The sequence below is a fragment of the Callithrix jacchus genome, chromosome 8 (assembly GCF_049354715.1).
Source record: "Callithrix jacchus isolate 240 chromosome 8, calJac240_pri, whole genome shotgun sequence".
Taxonomy (NCBI): Eukaryota; Metazoa; Chordata; class Mammalia; order Primates; family Cebidae; genus Callithrix; species Callithrix jacchus.
In genome coordinates, this window is record NC_133509.1 from 23239865 (window position 1) to 23262308 (window position 22444).

General features: G+C 55.7%; 1 protein-coding gene across 32 annotated transcripts in view; it reads left to right on the forward strand.

Annotated features, from left to right (window-relative positions):
- The window catches only part of LINGO1 (leucine rich repeat and Ig domain containing 1), a 207608-nt gene that overhangs the window by 74939 nt on the left and 110225 nt on the right, over positions 1-22444 (forward strand). For 28 of the 32 annotated variants that reach the window (XM_078333848.1, XM_078333847.1, XM_078333846.1 and 25 more), the window contains one exon: positions 9536-9589. The exons of the other annotated variants lie outside the window; for them this stretch is intronic. The gene's annotated coding sequence lies outside the window, so the exon portion shown is untranslated. The remainder of the gene's footprint in view (positions 1-9535; positions 9590-22444) is intronic. 32 annotated transcript variants of the gene reach the window in all.

The window sequence follows — 22444 nt, forward strand, 5'->3', positions numbered from 1 at the left end:
CTGTTTAATACAAGTTAGCGGCTTTTGTCACTTTATTTTTTTATTTTGAGATAGGGTCTCACTTTGGTTGTTCAGGCCGGAGTGCAGGGGCATGATCTCGGCTCAGTGCAGCCTCAACCTCCCAGGCTCAGGTGATTCTCCCACGTCAGCTTCCCAAGTAGCTGGGATTACAGATGGGCACTACCACACCAGCTACCTTTTTGTATTTTCAGTAGAGGTGGGGTTTCACCCTGCTCCCCAGACTGGTTCTGAACTCTTGGACTGAAGCAGTCTGCCCACCTTAGTCTCCCAGATTGCTGGGGTTACAGGCGTGAGCCACTGCGCCAGGCTGGCGTTTGTTATTCTTACTGAGGGTCAGAGAGGTCAGGGACTCGCTCATAGACACACAGCTTGTGATGAAGGTTCAGGATCTAGGTCGATGCCTGCTCAATTGCAAAGCTCTGCTCTTTCATCTGCTCCAGGCAGCCCTGATGTGCAGCCAGGGTCCAGGCATCACGTGGGGAGAGGTAGAAGCAGGCTCCGCCATGGTGAGTTCTCTTCTGAGGCCCCTTAAGGGCAGGACTTTGTCTGTTTCACTCACTTCCGTATCCGCTGAGGACCCTCAGGGCCTGGCATATAATAGGTGCTCAAGAAATACTTGTGGCTTGGCTAGATGGATCAGTAAAGGCCGGGAGGGTTACCCTGTTGCTCCCAGGGCTCCTGGCGCTCACTGTGAGAGCCCCTCACACCTCCATCTTCTGTTCCAGATTGGGAAGACTCCTCCACCCCCACACTGGCTTTCGGCAGCAGCGCCTTCAGCCTTTTGATGCCCACCCAGCTGCCTGCCTCTCCCTAGGAGGCAAACTCTCAGCCTCCCTCCCGCATTCCCAGGTTCTCCCCGCTCGCTTGTTAACTTGAGAATAACTCCCCAGCCAGCCCTGAACGAGATGCTTTGCCTCTGCTTTTATATTGCAATGTAATTTGACTGTCTAAAGGTTCTTAAAGAAGAGAGAAAAGCAAAAGCATTCCCTCCCCTGCCCAGCGTAGCTTCCATCTTCAGGAGGGATGTGGCAAAACCTGCCAACCCTCTTTACGCTGGGGGGTCTTTGGAGCCTGTCTGTCCCTTTAAGAAGGGTACAGGGCACAGGCCTGAGGCTAGGAAGCCTGGGCTCTGACAGTGTCCCCTCAAAAGTCTGTGCCCCTCTTAGCCCCTTGATTCCCCCCGATGAGGGAAAGAAATCCTTTTACAGAGGACACAGTGGGCCCTGGAGCCCTGTGTCTCCTCTGCCCTGCCTCTGGGGAATGCTGGGTGCTTGTACCAAGCAGAGTGGGTGCCCAGTGCAGGTGTGCTGGAGGTGGGCATAGGTGGATGGAGTGAGGAGGGAAGGGTGCTGCCCACAACTCCTCAGTGAGGCCCTCCTGGCAGGGTAGTCAGCAGAGCCAAGGCAGCTTGGAGGAGCCCAGGAGGGCTCTTCTACCCCCACCCTTGAGTCACCCCATCTCTCCCACCTTCCTCACTGGTTCTTCTCAATTTCTGAGAAGGTGAGGTTGGGCATTTGGTTGGGGGCCCTGTGCACTGGCACCACAGCGGGTTCTCTCCATCCTCTCACCCCACCCCAAGCTTTGCTGGAGCATTGTGGACCAGCTGTGAGGGTAGACTCCTTGTGCCTGGGACTGCCAGGGCTGGCCCACACCTAGCTGCTGAGAATTCCTCCCCTCCAGCTATTTCCTTCTTATCACTCCTGCCGTTTTGGCAGGCTCTCTCCTCTGGTCTCAGCCAAAGGTGAAGCTGGCTGTGCTCCCACTCTCCCTGGATGGCGCACTACTATTTGGAATTTGGTTCCTCTGATTGCCCCTTGTGACACCAGCTCTCCAGCAGGCTGAAGAAAAGTTATGGTTTTGAAGAATATCCAGCATTTTCTCGTTGTTAGACAGGAGTGATGCTCTCTTGTGGCTTCTACATCCTGAGTGAGGCAGAATCCCCCTGTCTCTGGCTCTTGTGGTTAACAGCTTTGGATTCACCCAGATCTGGGTTCAAATTCTGTCTCCATCAGGTGTCTTAGGTGAGTTATTCCAACCCTGCGCCTTAGTTTCCCTTCTGGACAGGGGATGCTGGTGCACAGCTCAGTGAACCGCTGGGAGGGAGGTGAGCTGATCTGCAGCACCTGGAGATGTTCAGGAAGTGTGGCCATCAGGTGGCTCTGTGAGGCCCTGTTCACGGTGCCTCTGCCTCCCAGAGGCTGTAGGGAGGAGGGCCAGGGAGCAGCTCTGGCTGGGCCGGCCTGCAGGCTGGGGTGGGGCCAGCCGGGGCCTTCTCACGTTCAGAGGCTTTGGAGAGAACGCTGTGCTCCACACATGTCCCCAGCAGCTTCTCTCGCCCAGCCTGAGCTAGGCTTGTGGGGCTCAGCCAGGTCCATCAGCTCCCTGGGAGCAGCCCCTCTGCCCAGACTCTCGTCTTACCAGTGCCTGGCAGAAGGCCCCACTGCGCTTGGATGGGTCTGTGGAGCTTCTGGGTGCAGAGGGTGATGCTCAGCCCCTTTGCCTAGCATTGGAGGCGCTTCCCATTGTGGACGGCCCAAGCCCCCCTCTGCCCCTCTCCCCTGCCCATCTCTCTCCCTCCATCTGAACCCAGGCTTCCTCTTGGCCCCCTCCTCTCTGGTTTTAGCTGAGGTCTTGGGAAGCCTCGTGTTTCGACATTCTAGGTGAGAACATTCTAGGCAAGGCTTTCTGGGTGTGTATGGGGACCAGGGCCTCTTTGGCCCTCAGAAGCAAGGCAGGGATGGTTGCATGAAGCTTCCTTTACCTCCAGCCATACCTGATGCCCACAGAGCCCGCAGCCTCAGGGGACTGCCCTGGGGAAGCTGAGGCGGAAGGTACTTGTCTGCAGAACCACAAGGTCAAGCTGTTTCATTTCTTGCTGGCAGTGGTGGCCCTGGGGAGGGTGGCTGGCCACAGCATCATCTGTGGAGTCTGTGGGCTACTCCTCCTGGGTGGCCAGGCCCTGTTTCCAGGGCTGCTCTTGGAGATGCTGGGGCCTAGGCTCCTGAGCACCCCAGGGACAGGCCACCAGGGTCCTTCCTGGGCAAGAGCCCTGGCCTCTGCTGCATCCTGTAAAGGTGGCCGGGGTAGGGGGTCCTCAGGGCCCAAAGGCAGAGGACGGAAAACCTGAGACTGGCCAGAGTAGGTTCCAGGAGTTTCCCAGCCTCTCAGACAGTGTAACGTGGGTGGGGCGGGGGTTGCTTCCTTAAAGTCTCAGGCTTGGGGTGCTGACTCGTGCTCCCAGGAGCTCAGCCAGGCCAGAAGTCTAGAGGACAAAGAAGCCAGTCTAGAGGGGGCACCTCTGGGGCTTTTTGCAGGGTGGTCCCTGCTGAGAGTGCCAGCCCAGCCAATGTCTCCTTCCTGGAGAAGCGCTTCAGGTGTTTCTTGCCCCCGGCCCAGGTTTGGGTTCCTCCTCCAGACTCCTGGTTCCCTTCCTTGGCCACATAGTGTGGTAGCTGCCTGACGTTTGGTGTCTGAGGTCTTCTGGCGGGGCAGGGGGCTGGGAGTGCCTGAGCCCCAGGAGATGGATGTGTGTGGACGATGACTGCGTAGGAACAGGAGGGAGTTGCTGCCGCCTTTGGACAGCATCCCACCTGCCACTGTCCCCCGGCCACAGAGCTCGGCGGAAGCACTGCTTTCTTGGAGCCTCAGCTTCTCTTTCACCTTCTTGCCTTTTTGGGGGATGAAGGTTAGAGATCTGCTTGGGCAGGCCTCTGTCTTTGGGTGCCCACCTCTTTTCTAAGCCTCTATCCCTGCTGCCCTGGACTCCCCACCCTACTGTCCAAATCCTTGTGTATTCAAAGTCCCCCCCCTCCCCGCCCCTCTAGAAAGCTCTCCCTGATGCCTCCAGCCCTCACTGACTGGAGTCAAAACCTCCAGGGGCTGTTTCCGGTTGCTCTCTTCCGCTTGACACATACCCTTGGCTGTGAGTGGGGCAGCAGGTATGCAGAGGCCCCACAGCATGACCCGTGTGGGCAGGTGAGCCTATAACATCCTATAGCGGGGTCTGTGCTGGGTGAGGAGGAGCACAAGCATGGGGCGACTGAGGCGACATTTATGCTGCATCTGGGAGGGACAGGCTGGAGACAAGAGGGTGCTGGGGGCGGACATCAGGCTAGGAAAGGCCTTGAATGTTAGGCAAATAATTTAGGGACCTGGCCTCTCTCTGCAGCCAGAGCACCAGGGGTGAGGCTCTAATTGGATGGTGTGATCCTGGGAGAAGACACTCCCTCTCCGTAATGCCTGGAGCCCTCCACCTACACCCTCTGCCTGGAGGTCTCATACTTGTTTTTCAGACCTCTGCTCCAAGGACACTTCCTCAGGGAAGCCCTCCCTGAGCACATTGTCCAAGGACACTTCCTCGGAGAAGCTCTCCCTGATCACACTGTCCATGCTCTCAGGGCTCCATGGCCTTTCCTTTAAAGCCCTCATCCCAATGTGCCTCCCACCCAAGTGTGGCCATTGATGAATGACTGCCTCTGCCACCAGGCTTTACAGCCATTGAGGGCAGGAATTGGAAGGGTTTGGTGGTCCCCTGCTCTCAGCCCAGTGCCTGGCACAGGATAGGTGCTCCATACACACGGACCGAATATGTGAATGTGTGCAGGACACAGAGCCCAGGAGCAGCTGGCTAGAGGGGCTGCTGGCTGACAGGTGGCAGGAGGCACAGACCTCCAGGGAGCGGGGACAGTGCCTGGGTCCCAGCCAGCCCTATGCTCCCTTTGTGTGTCATTAGGTGGCTCTTTAAAGAGCCACTTGCAGGAACAAAAGCTGTCTCTGGCAGCACCTCAGTGGGTGGGCTGGGCCTCCTGCTCCCCTTCTGAAATGCTTTGAGAATAGGTGGACTGAGCCCACTTGTCACCCCTAGGCTGGCTGGTGACTCTTGAGAGAGGGGGCAGTCACAGCAGTGGGGGCCAGGGGAGGCAGGGTGATTGGTGGACCCAGCCCTGACCTCACTAAGATTATTTTTAAAGCCTGCAAGAGAAAGGGGATATTTTTAACCTTTGTTCCATCAAGGCATCCCAAGGGAAAAAGAAGGGGGAAGGGGGGAGATGGGGAGCTGGAGAGGGGCACAGGAGCAGGGCCAGGGACTTCTGAGGGAGGGGAAGCAGCCCCAGAGGCCCCCGAGGACTAGCTTTTTTGTCCCCAGCCCTTTTAAATTTTTTAAAAGCTCCAAACAGCAAGAGGGACAGTGGAGTTCATTATATCGAGTTATCTCCTCCGTTTCAGGCAAAGATCAATCTTCTGAGTCTTGCAGCTCCAAGGGGGGAAGGGAAAAGAAAGAAAATGGGAGGCAAAAGGAAAAAACTCCCTGGACCAATTTCTGCTGCAAACACAATTACTGGGCTTCCTGGCAGCGGCGCCAGCTGTTGGCAGGCGTCCTGGCCCCCCGCCAGTCACACTCAGCTGCCAGTCGCCCCCAAGGCTCCCTCCTGAATGGGACAGGTTGGCAGGTGTGAGAGCCCCAGATCCCCTGGGGTTGAGGCTGCTGGGCCTGGCTGCCCAGGGAGGCCAAGGCCCCACTGCTGTCCAGCGTGAGCTGCTGCTCCAGTTCGGGCCTCAGCCTTGCTCCCACCTCCTTGCCTTTGTGGCATGTCTTGTGGGCGCGCCCTCTGGCTCCTGCCTGCTTCTTCGTATGGGAGGCAGTTCATGTAGGGAGTAAGAACACAGGCTTTGGAGCCTGGTAGAGCTGGCTGTGCAGCCTTCCTTCCTTCCTTCCTTCCTTCCTTCCTTCCTTCCTTCCTTCCTTCCTTCCTTCCTTCCTTCCTTCCCTCCCTCCCTCCCTCCCTCCCTCCCTCCCTCCCTCTGTCTTCTGGGTGAATCCAGAGGTGGCTGTGGGCCCTTCCTGCCTTATGGAGTTCATGTTGTGATGAGGCACACAAGAAACAAGGCCACACATAAATAGGCAAGATAATGTCAGGCGGGGGAAACGCTAAGAAAATTGGGAGAGATTGGGGTCCATGGTGGGCATCTTCCCTAGGGTGCCTGGGATGGTAAGAGGGCTCATTTGGATGGGATGGTAAAAAAGGCCTGGGGAAGAACCTTCAGCAGAAGGAGCAAGAGGGGCGAAGACCCTGAGACTGGCCAGTGTGGGAGGGAGGCCGATTGTGGTGAAAGATGATTTCTGAGAGGTGGGCAGGGCCTCAGAGGCTTTGGAGAGAGTTTGAACTTGAGTCTGTGTCACGGGCTTATGGCAGGGTAGCCTCGGGGCCTGATTCTCACCACCATGGAGCTGCTGTGATAGTTTGGGGCCGGGGTGGAGGCAAAGAGCTAAGTGAGGGTGGAGGCTGTTTCAGTAATTCAGGCAAGAGCCGGCCAGGGCAGGCAGAGGAGCAGGGGGAAGCAGTCAGGTTCTGGGTGTGTTCTGGGGTAGACCTGACAGGGTGTGTTGATGGCTTGGGTGTGGGTTGAGGGAGAGAGAGAGAGAAGTCGAGGCGGAGGGAGACATAATTTGGGGATGAAAATGAAGAGTTCTGTTTTGGACAGGTGGGTTAGATGAGCAAGCAGAGGTGACAAATAGGCCTCTGAACACGAGCTGGTGCCCAGGAGGGGGCTGAGGCTGGCGAGAGGGACCTGGGGGCACAGCAGGGGCTGAAAGCTAAGGAGTGTGCAGCTGGGATGGGATGGAGAGGGGGCCTTGGAGAGCCCTGGGGCCTCGTATGCTTGGGGGGAAGTTAGGTAATGGGAGAGATGTGTAAAGGACACCCAGGTGAGGCCGAGTCCTGGAAACTTAGAGATAAAATGTCTCCTGATGAAGAAAGCAGTCAGCCATGTCGGATGCTGCCGAGAGTGCAGGGACCGTGGGGGACCGAGAATGACTATTGGGCTTGGCAAAACTGAGGTTTCTGGGGGACCTTGATGAGAGCAGTTTTGTGGAGTGGTGGGGACAGATGCCCAACTGGAGAGGGAACCGGAAGTGAGGGCATGGAGACAGTCGAGACAGCTCTTGAGTTTTGCTATTAAAGGGAAGCAGACAAACGGTAGGGATGTGAGGCCAAGCAGTTTCCTGCCCGCCCTCCCTCTTCCTCTCCCTCCTTCCTTCCCTTCCTCCCTTCCTCCTTTCTTCCCTCCTCGCTCTTCTCTTTTATAATATTGAGGCAAATTGCTGTGCTCTGTGACTTTGGGCAGGCAGTGTAACCTCTCTGAGCCAGTCTGCTTTTCTGCAGAATGGAGGTGACACCCCAGATGTTACTGGATCTGATGCGCAGCCGGTGCCGAGTAAGCAGGAATGGTTCTGAAGCAGGGCTCACATGGGGAAATGGATCGGTACAGATGTTTTGGAGGTCAACTTGGCAGCACGTACCTACATGTAAAATATGTATACCTTTTGATCTATCCTTTAGGAATGCACCCAGAGAAATACTTGCACATGTATGCAGTGAGACAAGGTGTTTTTTTCCAGCTATGTTTGAAATAAAAAACTGGAAACACATGAGCCACATGTGACCTCAGGAGGGAGGATTTGAGGTTCAGCCCTGTGTGTCCAGGGGCCGGAGAACTGTGACTTCTGCTGCAGACAGGCTTGGATAGGTTGCGGCTGCACTCAGTCTTTGTGTCCCCCAGGGTGGTGCAGGTGCCTGAATCCCAGCCTGCTGTAGCCCGGACCCTTGCTTTACTCGTCCTTGGGGGTCTGGTTAAACAGGCGAGGGGATACCCCACGTGGCATGCCTCAGTGCAGCACCACGAGAGCTCAACTGTGACTGTCTGTTAGGAGAACATGCTGGAGCTTCACAGCCTGGGTCCAAATTTTGGCTCCACCGTGCCCCGGCTGCACGCTCAGATGGCTTACTGGTCACCACTCTACTCTGTACTTCAGTTTTCCTTTCTTTCTTTTGGTTTTTCTTTTTTAGAGATAGAGTCTTATTCTGTCACCCAGGCTGAGTGCAGTGGCATGATCATAGCTCACTGTAGACTCCACCTCCTGGGCTCAAGTGATCCTCCTGCCTCAGTCTCTTGAGTAACTTGGGACCACAGGCTCACACCACCATGCCCAGCTAATTTTTTTAATTCCTTTTTTTTTTTTTTTTTTTGGCAGAGACAGGGTCTTGGTATGTTGCTCAGGCTGGTCTTGAACTCCTGGGTCCAAGCTATCTCCCATTTCAGCCTCCCAAAGATCTGGGATTACACATGTGCGCCACCATGCCTGGCCCACTTCAGTTTCTCATCTACAAAATGAGGATCAAAACAGCACCCGCTTAGGGAGTTGGTAAGAGGATTAGGTGGGTTAAGAGGTACAGCACTCATCCCAGTGTCTGGCACAGAGTAAGTGCTCAGTGAGCACGAGTGTGGTTATTGCTCTGTATGAACAGGGAAAGGTCTCAAACATCTGTGAGGTGAGGAAGGCAGGGGCACACAAGCACAGAGGCTGTGCTCCCTGGCATATACCCCCACGTCCGTGTGCACCTCTACACATGCACAGTTGAAGCTTCACACCAAAGGGATGGCAGTCAGTACCTCTGGAGAGGTGACTGGGAAAGAAAGTGTGCTTACTGTACAGACTACTGCATTTGAGCCTCTTAAAAAGAGAATGCTTTTGTGTGCTATTTGCATAGTAAGACTGTAATATGTCAAGGCGGTCATTTAGGTCTTCACCGCCTTTAGGAAGCCTTCGGTGACTGCACCAGCCACAGCCCGCCCCTGATGGATTTCCTTAGTGTTAAGAAGCCACATTTCCTCCTTTGGCCACTGCAAGTCAGATGTGTGTGCACGTGTGTGTGTGTGCGCGCATGCGAGTAGCCTCCCATTTGGCCTGTCAACTCCTTGAGGGTATGGGCTTTGCACTTTCCAGGCTGGACACACCTTCAAGGCCAGCAGTTCTCAAGGTGTGATCCCCTGCCGGCAGCATCAGCATCAGCTGGGAGCTTGCTGGGAATGCAGATCCTCAGGCTCCCACCCCCCGGGACCTACTGATGGAAACTCTTGGGGTGAAGCCCAGCAGTCTGTGTTTGTGCAGGTCCCAGCATGCACCTGCCTGTACTGATGGGAGACACGGTGAGGGTTGCAGGGTGAGCCAGTGACAAAGCTGAGACTGGGCCCAGGTAAAGGCCTCAGGCAGATGTGGAAAGGAGGCCCAGGGTACTCCCTTGCCGTCAGCTTCTCTGTGCTCCTTGGGCCCATGAGCCACATGTGGCCTCAGGAGGGAGGATTTGAGGTTCCATGTGTGTTCAGGGGCCAGAGAACTGTGACTTCCACTGCAGACAGGCTTGGATAGGTGGTGGCTGCACTGCTACTCTAGTCTGTGTGTCCCCTGGGGCACTGTGGGTACCTGAATCCCAGCCTGCTGTAGCCCAGGCCCTTGCTTTACTGAAAGTGAGGTCTTGACTCTGGAATGAATATGGCATTTTTAGGCAGCCCGCAGGCTTCCGGAGGGCAGGGTCCAGATCTCCTCCTGCTCTATCTGGCCCAGAGCATCGGGAAGCCCAGGCTTGGCAGAGACTTGGGTGGGGTTGACTACAGGATGGGCCTGCAGGCTCCAATCTGACCATCCTCTTACCTCTTCCCTGCTGTCTCTCTGCAGGTATCCCACCAAGGAGACCTGATCTTGAGCCTGGAGCCCCGAACCGATGCTTGAGTGAGTTGAGCAGCCTCTGTCTGCATTGGTGGATGCAGTGGGGCAGAGGGGTGTGTGCAGAGCAGTGGCCCTCTCTCTGCCACCCCTTTCTCCTCTCCCACCTCCTGCAGCCCCCTTTCCCCTCTCCAGCCATGTTCCTGAGGAGGGGCACTGTTAAGTCACTGGGCGAGGTGGCAGGTGGGAAGGTTTGGGAATGAGCTTTTAGGAGAAGGGAGGAAGGTGGCTCCCTGGTCTGATGGGTTAGGGTTATGGGTGCTGGGTGCCCTTGGAGAGCAGCCACTGGGGCCCTGGGGAGTATGGGTGCCTGGCCCAGGCACCAGCCAGCCTTGAACTTGGGGATCCTGGAGGGACCTAATCCAGGCAGACTGCCTGGAGGAGGGGTGCCAATTGTGATTAATTTGTGGTTGATCACCTCTTTTTAAGTGTACAAGAAACCATCTTCATACTTTAATTAGCTCATTAGTCTTAGAACAGCAATGCATGAGAGGGAGCAATTTGTTGCCTTGCCAAGGTGGCGAGGTAGGATTTGGCCTTGGTCTCCACTCCAGGTCCCTGGATCTACCCATCTCTCTCCCTATACTTTGTCTCCCAGTGGTGGGTCACCTGGGAGGAGGGCTATGGTTAGAGGCCATGCCCTTGGCCACCATGTCCTCTGGCCAGGCCCCCAGGGGTCATGGCATGGAGGTGGGTACTGGAGGCTGCATCCATGAAGATGTGTCACAGCCAGCAAGATTGTGAGAGGGCCCTGGGCTGGTCTCTTGGGTTTTGTTTCTGGGGCACGACCATCTTTCCTGGACACGCTCGCTCTCTTCCCTCTTCTCCACATCTGGGCACTGCCAGCTCTCTCTGCTTGGAGTATGACTCCTCTGAGAAGCTACCCCACAGTAACTGTCCTCAGCTGACAGCCCGTGGGTGGCTGAGTGGGCCCTGGCCCCACTGGGTTCACTGAGGACGCCGACCTGGCTGGGGAGCTGTGGGGTGCCCGCTGCACACTCAGAGGGTGTGGAAACAGGCAGGAGGGTCTGCAGACATGGGCTTCAGTGGCAGGGATGCCTTTCGGGGAAGAGCTGGGAAGGGGCAGGCTCCAGTCCAGGAGGCGGGTCACGGCCAGTGGGGAGGGCTGTCAGTCAGCACACCTGGATGCAGCATCTGAGCACCTTCGATTATTTATGACTTGTGGGATGGCCTTGTGAAATCTTTGGAATAAAAGCAGCCTGTGCACTGGATCAGAGCCCTAACGTGCGTGCTGGGGGGCATGGGACCCGGGAAGGAGGCATTATGCAAACCCGGGAGCCGCGGTTACAACAGCGGCATCTGTCCCAATGCAGAGCGGGGAGCCACCAGGCTCTGTGTGCCGCTGGGCCGGCGCAGGGTGTGGCCAGCCTTGGTCAGAGGCTGTGCCTCTGGGGAAGCCACACTCGAGCACTCAGGGGTTCATGCCCACCTACTGGGACCACACACATGAAGGCCGCTTCAGAAGAGACCTCGGTCCAGCCAGCACAGCCCTGCTGGCCTGGGGAAAGGGTCTTGCTTGGATGGGGGCATCTGCTGGGCACCTCCTGCCACCCCATCTTCACCACCAGAGTTTACCAGCCTGACATTTTGTGTGGGCCTGAGATGCAGACCCAAGCTACCGCTAACCTCATTTCTAAAACAGGGGAGCAGAACCCTGGGGGTGGGTGTTAGGCCAGTCCCTAAACAACATCCTATACTTGGGGACTTAATTTTTAGCTTTAAGGTCAGAATGTATCGGCCACAGACACTGCTGTTGGTTTTCACCTCAGTCCGGTGTAGAAGGGAGGCCCTGCTGCTCTTTCTGCCAGCCCTCCCGTCCTGGGCGTTTCTGAGGAGCTGTGGGTAGACCCAGCAGTAAAGCGTAGAGTGCACACCCCAGGTCCTGAGTGAGACTTGGCTTCATGGCTTCTCTGCATCAGTCTCCTCATCTGTAAAATGGGCAGAGGAGTTGTTTCCTCATAGGCGTGCTGGGAAGATTAGATGAGATGAGGCATGAGAAGCTTTACACGTGACCTGGCATGTGGTGAGGGCCTGTCAGTGGAGGTGTTGTGATTGTCACTGCCAGGGTTGGCAGCTGGTGGGGTGGGGAGCAGAGCCAGTTCAGTCTGAACTGGGTGACATTTGGGTTCCTGTATCCAGGCTGCTGTGGTTATGCGGGGGAAGCAGCTCCAGCTTCTTCCCTGCTGTCTCCCTCTGGGTTTCAGTGACTGAGAGCTGCCGGGGTAGTGCTGGACAGGAGGGACCAGGGTGTGCAGTTGGAGAGAGCGTGTCCCTGCTTCAGTGACAGGAGCTCTTGGTCACCAGGGTGGAGGTGGCAGAGAGGGATACAATCTCTGGGCCTGGAGGGAATAAGGAGGCTGCTTTAATGGAGCACAGAGAGGCAGCAGTGGCAATGCTGGGCTTGAGTGGGGAGGCCTGGCACACCGGGATGGTGGCAGGGAGGAGAGCAAGGAGAAGGAACTGGAACAGGCTCTTCACACATGGAACGTCAGTCGTTCTCACGCAGGAGAGGGATGCCATTATCCCCCTTTCCCTATGAAAAATGGAGGCCCACATAGGGAAGCTGAGTTGACCCAAGTCACAGAAGAGGCAGAGCGGGATGGAATCCCGCTTCCCATGTCCTGTGCCCTGGAGGGGCTGAGGGCACCAGGAGCAGCACTGGCTCTAGTGCCAGGCTCTGGCTGTCCCGGGCAGGGGACATTTATGGGCCTGGATGTGCATGGATGTGCATGTGCATTTGTGTGCTGAGTCTCTCCCCGCGTCAGCAAGGAAGCTCTCGGGGAAACTAGGGCAGTGGGGCGGCTCTCTGCCACCTCCCACAGTATTGGCACCTGGGGGCGGCTTCTACATTGGAGCCTGGTGTCTGGGCCCAGCCTGTTCTCCCGCACATGTGCCTCCCATGACTCTGCCCCCACCCTAGCCTGCCTGCCAGGATGGAGAGGGGGGTCCAGGGGGCTGGAAGAAACCCCTGGATAATAAAAATAGTTCTTGGCTAAGGCACTGTATGCCAAGCATGAGTAAACATCATTCTCCTGTTATCCAAGGCCAGAGGGGTGGAGTGACTCACCCAAGGCCACACAGCTAGGTGGTTGTGGGTCAGGATTCTGATCCTAATTGTGGTGGGAGGTCCTGGGGGACCCAGCTCAGGTTTTTCTCAGTGGGCAGTCTCAGGACAGCCCCTCAAGGCTCTGAGGAACCACGACCCTGCCCCTGCTGCCATTTGCCAGCCCTTCTGTGGCCAGGCCTGAGGGAAGCATAGTACACACCTCCTCTTAGCTAAACCTGCCTGCAGGTCCTTCCTGTTCCCACGTTACAGATGTGGAAACTGAGGCTCAAGAGGGCCCCAAGCCACTCTGATGCCAAAGTCTGGCTTTCTTCCCCCTGCCCTGCTGCTCCAGAGTGTCTTCTGATGCCCTCTGCCTGTATCTCCCCTCCCCCCACCTCAGCCCCGTTGGTGCAGTGGCTCAGGCCTGATGCCTGTCTGTGTGGCTGGTGAGAAAGGGAGAGCCTGGACCAGTCTGAATGTAGAGGGATGGGGAGGCAGGGGCAGCCCCAGCACAGATGGGTAGGGGGGCAGGAGCTGGACAATCTCAGTCTCAGAAAGTCATGTGCATCACCTGAGTCCCTGAGGCAGGATGGGTAGCTCCTAAACCTGATTTGTGGCATCAGACAGCATGACATGAGTCCTAGCTCCATTTCTGTACCAGCTCTGTGGCCTTAGACATGTTACTTAAGCTCTCTGGGCCTCAGTTTTCCCATTGGATAAAGGGAAAATGATAGCAGAACCCACATCACAAAGCTGTTAGGGGATAATGGCATATTCAGGTACCGCGCTAGGAATGACACTGGCATGCAGTAGGCACTCAGTACATTTGAGTCCACATCACCAGTGTTATCAGCAGGGCCATGGGACATTCTAGGGTCTTCCTGGCCCTGATGGGCAACTAGATGCCAGAGCCAAGAGGGACAGGGCTGGGGCCTGCTTCCGCCCCCACTGCTTCCCCCACAACACTCTCAACCCTGGACCTCTGAGTATTTCATTCCCCGGGGAGCAGGTGAGTGTGGAGGGGATGGAGGGGATTTGCCATTTTGCACATGAACTATTTTTATACCCATACCTACCTTATTCCAATAAGTGTTTGTGGGAGCTAAGCATTATTGTGATACCAAGGTAGACAACCCAAGACGGGAAAATCGATGCAACAGGAAAGAAAGGCTTGGGGCACATTGGAACATGGACCCATAGGGTTCAGTCTCGGGCTGAATAGTTGGTTCTATGATTCCTGGTAGTCAGAATGAAAAGGGAACTATCAGTTATGAGAATTGTGCTGTCCACAGGAGCACAACAGCGTGGGGTCCGTGAGAAGGAGTAGGTTTCCTGGAGGAGCGGGAGCCATGTCTTTCCAGACGTCTCTGCAGCCCACAGCAGCTCAGAGGGTGGAGAGTGGAGGTCAGATGCCTGGCATGGGTGGGAGGACTGGCCAGCTCCAGGCAGGCGGATCCTCTTCCTGCACAGAGTGATCTGGGGCCCAGGGCAAGGACCACTGGGCCGGAGGGTGGGGTAGGTACTGGGACACAGCCCCTGGTGCTTGTCCTGCTCTGCCACCAGCTCCCAGCCCTCCCACCTCTGGATTCTTCTGTCTAGCTGGGTCTGCACAGGGAGGAGCAAGGGTTAAGCTGGGTTTGCACGTCTGCAGGCCTGGGCCTGGGACCAGCCCTGCTTGCTCTGCTCTCCTCCTCAAGAACCCTCAGTGTCTCCTCGTTGGCTGAGTGTTGGCTGCACCTCCCTGCACCTGGCCTCTGATCTCTTATCCTGAGCCTAGCTTAGCCCCTGGGGCTCCTTTGCACCCCCTTCCCTAGCCCAACTCTGCAAGTGCTCACTGACCTAGATGTGCCTCCATCGTCTCCCCACTGGCACCGAGCTGTCCAAAGGCAGAGTGGAGTCTTCCCAGCTTCCCTCCCAGCACTGGCCAGCCCCCTCTAGTGCCAGCTGGGCTCTTGGGTGGGTGTGGATGCCATAAACCTTGCAGGGAAGGAGGGTTAAAGAGAACAGACATTCAGCCATTACAGAGGGTGGGTTTTCCACTTTGCAGAATACGTTGCGTATACTTCGCCAAGCCCAGACCTCAAAACAAGCTCTGTGAGATAGGACAGCAACAGCAGACCCAGAGTAATGACTGGGTCTGTTCCCTCAGTGCCTGCTGTGTGCCAGGCGCTGTGCTAAGCATGTTACACATAGTTACTTATTTAATCTTAACTACAATCCATGAGCTGTTTTTGCAGAAGGAACTGAGGCGTAGACAGAGGATGACAAATTTGCCCAGAAGTACACCGGCCTTAGGTGGCAGAGTAGGAAGTTGGACCCAGGCAGTCTGGACTGTATTCCAAGCATTTGTCTTTGTGGCTCCTCCCAAGGGCAGGTGAGGGAGAAGTGTGATGCCCACAGTGCAGATGTGGAAACCGTGGCCCACAGACCAAAAGGCCTGCCTGAGGTCACACAGCTGGGAGGAAGTGGATGGGGTGGGGTTCCCGTTAGCGCCATCCGATCCCCCAGCTGGAGCTAGAGCTGCCTGGAGGCCGTGGGGAGAAGGTAGGAATGAGGCTGAGAGGGCCACAGAAAACCCTCTTCCAGGTGTGGCCTCTGTGAGTGGCACCCACTCCCAGCCCCCAGCCCCCAGCCCTGAGCCCCTGGCCTCCAACCCCCAGCCCTTAGCGGCTGAGACAAGCGAGGCTTTGGTCTCTGGCCTGGCTGGGAACTGGGTGAGCTCTGGGGGCTGGGACTCAACAGATGCTGGTACAACCCACCTGCCTCGAGCTGGTGGGCATGTGGCATGTCCATGATGAGTGGGCTCCTCACAGGGTGGGCATTAATCACACTGCCAGGCAGCGGGAGAGGCAGCTGCCTGAAATGCCTGCACCTGGGCAGGATCGATCACCGCCAGACCTGCCGGGCCAAGAGGCTGAGGGCAGCCAGGGGCCATGTCTACCAGGCAGGCAGTCAGGGAAGAGGCCTGGACTTGGGGAGGAGACACAGCCCTGACATGGGGCTCTCAGAAGAGGCCTGATAAGAGAGGATTCCTCCTCTTCTCCCAGGGACGGCCCTTCAGTGTGCTGCAAAGCTGCTGATCCTATTTCAGGATGCATGGTTAAGACTTGCCTCCTCCAGAAGGCCTTGTGGGGTGCCCACGTGTCAGCCCTGGACATTTTCTCATAGGAACGTGTAGCATCCCCGGGAGCCAGGTGAAAGGGCTTTGAATCTGCATGCCACCCGCCAGCTGTGTGACCTTGGGGAAATTACCTCTTTGAGTGCTGGTTTCCTCATCTGTATGATGGGGATGAAGCTTCTTCTTTCCTTTTCTTTCTTTTTTAAAATTATGGTATAAAACATATAAGATGCATCATCTTAGCCATGTGTAAGTGCCCAGGACAGTAGTGTGAATTCTTTGCCCCTTACTGTACCCCAGATTCCTTTCCATCTTGCATGACCAAAATTGCTCTGGATGGCAACTGCTCCTCTGCCTCCCCCCACAGCCCCTGGCAGCCTCCCTGCTGCTTTCTAAGCATTTGACCAACTTAGACACCTCATACCAGGAAACCATGTATTTGTGTCTTTTCATGACTGGCTTATTCCAAGCAGCATAACGTACTCCATGTTCATCCATGTTGTGGCATGTGACAGCATTTCCTTCCTTTTTTAAGGCTGAAAAATAGTCCATCATCTGTATACACCACATTTTGTTTATCTATTCATCTGCTGACAGACAGTTGGGCTGTTTCCATCTCTTGGCTGTTGTGAATAATGCTACAATGAATATGAGTGTGCACATACCTCTTGGAGATCCTGTTTTCAATTATGATATGTATATATATACACACACTCACACTCACACACACACCCGAAAGTGATTGCTGGATCATATGGCAATTCTATTTTCAATTTTTACAATTGATTTAGTGGCTGCACCACGTCACACGCCTGCTAGCAGTACACAAAAGTTCTGGTTTCCCCACGTCCTTGTGGGTCCTTCTTTTTCCTTCAGTAGCGACCGTCCTGTCTGAGGTGAGGTGAGACCTCATTGCATTTCCCTGACGATTAGTGATGCCGAGGGTCTTCCCCTCTGCTTTTTTGGCCATTTGTGTATTTTCTTTTGAGAAATGTCTATTCAAGTCCTTTGCCCATTTTCGATGGGATTATTTCTGTTGTTGAGTTGTAGAATTTTTAATGTATCCTAGATATTAATCCCTTTCAGATATACGGGTTCCCAACATGTCCTCCTGCTCCGTAGGCTGCCTTTTCACTCTGTTGATTGCTTCCTTTGTTAAGCAGAAGGTCTGAAATTTGATGTAGTCCCGTTCGTCTATTTCTGCTTTTGTTGCCTGTGTTTTTGGTTTCATGTCCAAGAAATCATTGCCAAATCCAATGTCATCAAGCTTCTCCCCTATGTTTTATTTTAGGAGTGGTATCGTTTCAGGTTTTGTGTTTAGGTCTTCCATCCGTTTGGAGTTAATTTTTGTAAATGGTGTAAGGTTAAGAGTCCAACTTCATTTGTTTTGCATGTGAAAATCTGGAAACTGAACAGCAGCCACAGCACTGCAAGCTCATTCTTTCTTGCGCAGGGTCTGTCTATTCACGTGCCCTAATGAGGACAGGACCCGTGCCCCTTCCTCCTGATGACGGCTGTTGCTCTGGCCCTGAGACCGTCCTCCTCTGGTCTTTGGGCCTTGCTGTACCCAGGCCAGGTCAGGCAGGATGGAGCTGCCTATGGGGTAGGCGGCCCACTGCAGGGATGCAGGCTTCTTCCCCACCCATGGCCAGTGCTTCGGGGGCCTCTGGGGGAGGCCAGGAACTCCATGAGACACAGTGGGCGGAGACAAAGGTGCTCAGTTTACTCAGGAGGACTTGTGCAGAGCCAACAGCGCAAAGGGTCAACCCTGGACACTGGTCTGGGGAGAAAAATGTCTCAGTGGGGTGCCTTAGGGCTGTGGCCTCCTCCTGCCCTAATCTTCCGGTGACTCAGATGAAGGTGCTGAGTCTCACATTTGCCAGTAAGAGCAGTTCTCACCATGCGTGCTTGGCTGGCGGAAGCTCTGAGCTAAAACCTACCAACCAAATGGAACTTTGCAGCCGGGAAAATGAAGTTTTGCACTAGGGCTCAAAAACTCAATGGCTGGGGATGGATGCAGGAGTAGGGTTGGGGCGGCCGCTCCCTGTATGCTCTCTGGGCGTTCTGTACCCGAGCCAGCTCAGACCAGCTCTCTCTCAAGTCCATTGACAGATGTTCAGGAATTTTCCAAGCTGGTTGTTCAACACAGGAGTCCGCCTTCCAGGCTCACATCGTGGCTTTCCCAGGTCTGGCAGATGCAGGCTCTGCCTCTCACGAGAGCTGCCTGTCGCTTTCGGCTTAATCTAGGCAGGCCTTTTCCCCACCCTGGGCCTCTGCTTCTCCATCTGCAAAATAAACATTGTACCTTTTTCATGGGAAGTTGTGAGGGTTAAATGAAATGATTATTTGTTTATTTATTTAGAGACAGGGTCTTGCTCTGTTGCCCAGGCTGGAGTGCAGTGGTGTGATCATAGCTCACTGCAGCCTCCATCTCCTGTGTTCAAGCAATCCTCCTACCTCAGCCTCCCCAGTCATTGGATGCTACAGTAGCTGGGTGCATGCCACCATGCCTGGCTAATTGTTTTCTTTTTGGTAGAGACAAGGTCTTGATATGTTACTCAGGCTGGTCTCAAACTCCTGGGCTCAAGTGATCCTCCTGCCCTGGCCTCCCAAAGTGTTGGGATTGTAGGCATGAGCCACCTCACCCACCCTAGATTATGGATTTAAATCCCTCTGTGGAGAATAAGTACTGATAGGGAAACTGAAACCCTCAACCACCACGGCTGAATTCCCCATTCAGGGCTTTTTGTCCTGGGGCAGGAAGTCGGCAGAGCCTCTGTAGACCTGCCTCTGGACTGGGCACACCCAAACCAGCTTGGACACCTAGAAGGGAGCCCCACCATCAGGAGAGGCTGGGTCTGGGGATTAGCTCCCTTCTGCTCTGATACTTCAGCACAGCAGTGTGACCAGCACTGGGAGGCCTGGGAGGAGGCCAGGCCTTCATCTCAGGCTCTCCTGGGGTGGGGCTGTGGCAGGGTCCACCCGCTGTCTGGGAAGCAGTTGCTGATACCTGCCCTGGGCTGGGTGTGGGTGATCTGGCTGTGGGTTTTTTCTTGGATGCCTGCAGGGTGGACTGAGGGAAGGACTTGGTTCAGGCCCTGTCCATGAGGCCGGAGCCTGGCCTAGTGGTGGGCTGTGGCCAAGGGAGGCCGTTGGGAGACAGAGGCACTTACTGCCCCTGGGGGCTCCTGGCCCTCTCTCTAGTTATGGAAGCCCACAGTAGGGACTTGATGTGCCTCCTCTCACTTAGTCCTCACCGTAGCCCATGAAGTGGGTGCTGCCTCATCCCCACTTCACAGATGAGGAAACTGAGCCAGGAGAGGTGAGGCAGTGCCTCTGCCACTGCAGGCTTGCTGGTGACCCTGGCTGATGCCAGCACAGTTCCCTCATCTCAACAACCAGGACTCATATGGGTACAGCTGGGGGAACGTGTCCACGTTAGTTGTGTCTTCTGAAGTGGTAAAGGGCCCACAGACCTGATAAGTCCCCACATTTACAGACCAGCAAACCAAGGCTGACAGAGTCATGGCTGTCGGGTCCTTCGAAGTCATCTCCTGGCCTGGCTCACACCACCCTCCCTGCCCAGTTCAGGCCCCTAAGGTCACCCTAGGGCCCTCAAAAACCCCTGATGCTGAGTGGACGCAGACAGCCTTCAGTCACGTGTGCATCTGTATGTGTGCATGTGTGTGCACAGGTGTGTGCTGGGGTGGGGGTGCCTGGAGGAAGCGGCAGAGTTGAGCGGACCCTGGGGCCTGGGTCTAAGAGGAGGGGGCCTCCCTTCCCACTCCCCGCTCCTGCTCCGGGTGCAGGGAGTGGGAGAAGCCCCGGGTGACTGGGTTTGTGCACACTATATATAGCCCGGCTCAGACACGCACACCCGGCTATTTCTGTGTTCCTCCTCCTACTGAGGCAGGGGGAGGGGAGAGAAAGTAGTCCATCTAAAAATATAACCTGGGGAAAAATATCACAACGCCTGAGCTGAGCCTGAGAGATCTGCCTCTTTCTCTCGCCTCCCGCCCCCGCGCCCCGACTTACCTCACAGCTGCTTCGGCTCCGTTTGGAACTGGTAACCCCTCCCCCACCTGTGCCACATTCCCCTGATGCCCCCGGTGGAGCTGGGTTGTTCCATCCCCATTCACAGGTGAAGAAACTGAGGCCTGGGGAGGGCACTTTCTGCTGGTGATCCCTCTGGACGCCCAGGCCGGGGGTGCAGTCCCTCCCTGCCCTGCTGGGCCTGGACTAGGGTGGGGGCCCAGGTCCGGGACTTGGCTGTGCACTCACTTGTGTCATCTCTCTGAGCCTCAGTTTTCCCAATGAAAAGGGGACAGTGATGCCAGTTGCCTCGTAGGTAGTGTTAAGGGTTGATGGGGAGGCGCAGGTAAAGCCCGGGACACATGCCAGGCGCGTCAGAAGCACGCAGAGATGGCAGCCTCAGTTGTCGTCATGGTTGTTATCTTTGTTACCCACCAGCTTCATCCTGGCCACAGAAATGACTCTTCCTGAGGAGCTTCGTGAGGGCAGGATGACTCTCAGCCGGATGCTGTCCAGAGCAGCGTCCATACCTGACACGGTCGTATTTAGGTTCACAGAGGAAGGCAGGGGGCTGTAAGGTTGATGAAGCCCCTGCCTCAGGCCATGCTCACGGCTCTGTGGCTGTCTTGGTCCTCACATTTACTCCCTCTAGTGCCGGCCTGGGGGTTAGGATGGGCTGGGATGGACGGGGCCAATGGGGTGTCACAATCCCCATTTTAACCACAGATAGGAAGCTGGAGCTCAGAGAGGGAAAGTGATGGTCCCTGGGTCACACAGCTGGGACGGAGTCTGGACCTGAAATGGGCTGTCTGATTCTCGGCTCCCAGATGTGCTGGCCCTGAGGGCCCCTGAGCTGTCTGTCTCCCCTCTGTGGACTGCAGGAGCCTCCAGGGGCGCTGTGAAGGCCAGTCCCCGGAGCACCCGGCTGGTGCTTTCCACAGCTCTGCTGCTGCCCTCCATGCTCACCGTGTGAGGCCTGGAGAGTGCACCCCTGGGTTGCTGAGCACCCATCGGGTGCCCGTGTGATGGTTCTCGAATTCTGAGCTCTGTCACCGAGCACCAACTCATGACCAGCCCCATTTCCTCACTGCCCACGCACTCTCCACCACCACCAGGTTATTTTGATATTGTATAATTTTATCCATAAATGTTTCAGTGCCTATCTCTAAAAGATAAGGACCCTTTAAAGACAGAAGCGTGATAACATTACCACACCTTAAAAATTAAACGTTACCTGGCACAGTATCCACTTCCTGAGTCACTCTTAAAAATTGTCTCGAGGTAGGAGTTCGCACTGCCCTTTTACAGATGAGGAAACTCGAGGGCCCGAGAGGACTGCTCACTGGCCTGAGTTCACGTGGCTCATCAGTGGCCATGCAGGGATTTGAACCTGGGCCGTGGGACTCTAAAGTTAGTGCTCATTCCTCTTTCCTCAGCCAGGCAGGGTCCAGGTTTGCCTCCTGCCATCCCCAAAGGGTTGCCAAGCCCTGCGGCCCTAGGGCAAAGGGCCCCTGACGTATTTTTATTGGGGGGCAGTCTAGTGCCTGGGCCTCCTGTTAAGCCCAGAGTCCAGCCCAGAGGTTCAGCCAGGTTCTGTGCCCAGAGACAGGCTGCGAGGGTGCCCTGGCCACGCTGGGGCCAGGAGTGAGCTGTCTTCTCTGGCCGGCTTGCTGAGCTTTACGGGGGCATTAACAAGCCATTTAAAAAGCGCTGACAGCACACTTTGCAGGCTCCTATTTAAGATGTACTAAAAAATAAGCACCTTTTCAGGGAGGAAACTGCCGCCTGTTGGGGTGAAATACGTCCGTGGTGTCACCTACACACGTGTCACCCTGCAGGTGCAGAGAGGGGCGGGAACAGCGAGCACCAAACCTCACCCACCCTGGGCAGCCTCGGGAGGTGGCAGGTACTTGGTGTGCAGGTGGATTTTTCAACATTTCTGGCTCTGCAGCAGGAGGAGGGAGGTCATGCTTCGGGTGGGGTCATGTTAGAGGTTGGGGTGGGTGGGGGCTTAAGTAGAGGGCAGGGGAAATTACCTGCTCCAGGCTGCCCATTTCAGATGGAGAAGCTGAGGCCTGGGGTTGGGGGGATGAAGTTGCTAGGTCACACATCCTGAAGCCTGCCCCGGCCTGGCCCCCAAGCCCAAGGCCAGAACTCTGCAGGGGGTGCTCCTGTCTTCGTTCTTCCTCTGCCCTCCTCATCCCACCTCCAAACAGACTTTCTCAGACCTAGGGCAGCCTGGACCAGGAGCCAAGCAGTGTGGCAGGCCCTGGGGATACAACGTGAACAAATAAAAAATACAGTCAATCAATCCAGAGACAGAGCCTCCACTGCTTCATGGAGCTGCTCTAGTTGCATGGAGGTGACAAAGAATACCAGCAATGTTGTGAAGCTGTGGTGCTTACCACCAAGCGGCAGATATGGGGTGCTGTGAGAAGATTTAAGAGGAGGGCCAGGTGGGGTGGCTCACGCCTGTAATCCCAGCACTTTCGGAAGCCGAGGTGGGCAGATCACGAGGTCAAGAGATCGAGACCATCCTGGCTAACATGGTGAAACCCCGTCTCAACTAAAAAAGATATAAAAATTAGCTTGGCGTGGTGGCACATGTCTGTAGTCCCAGCTACTCAGGAGGCTGAGGCAGGAG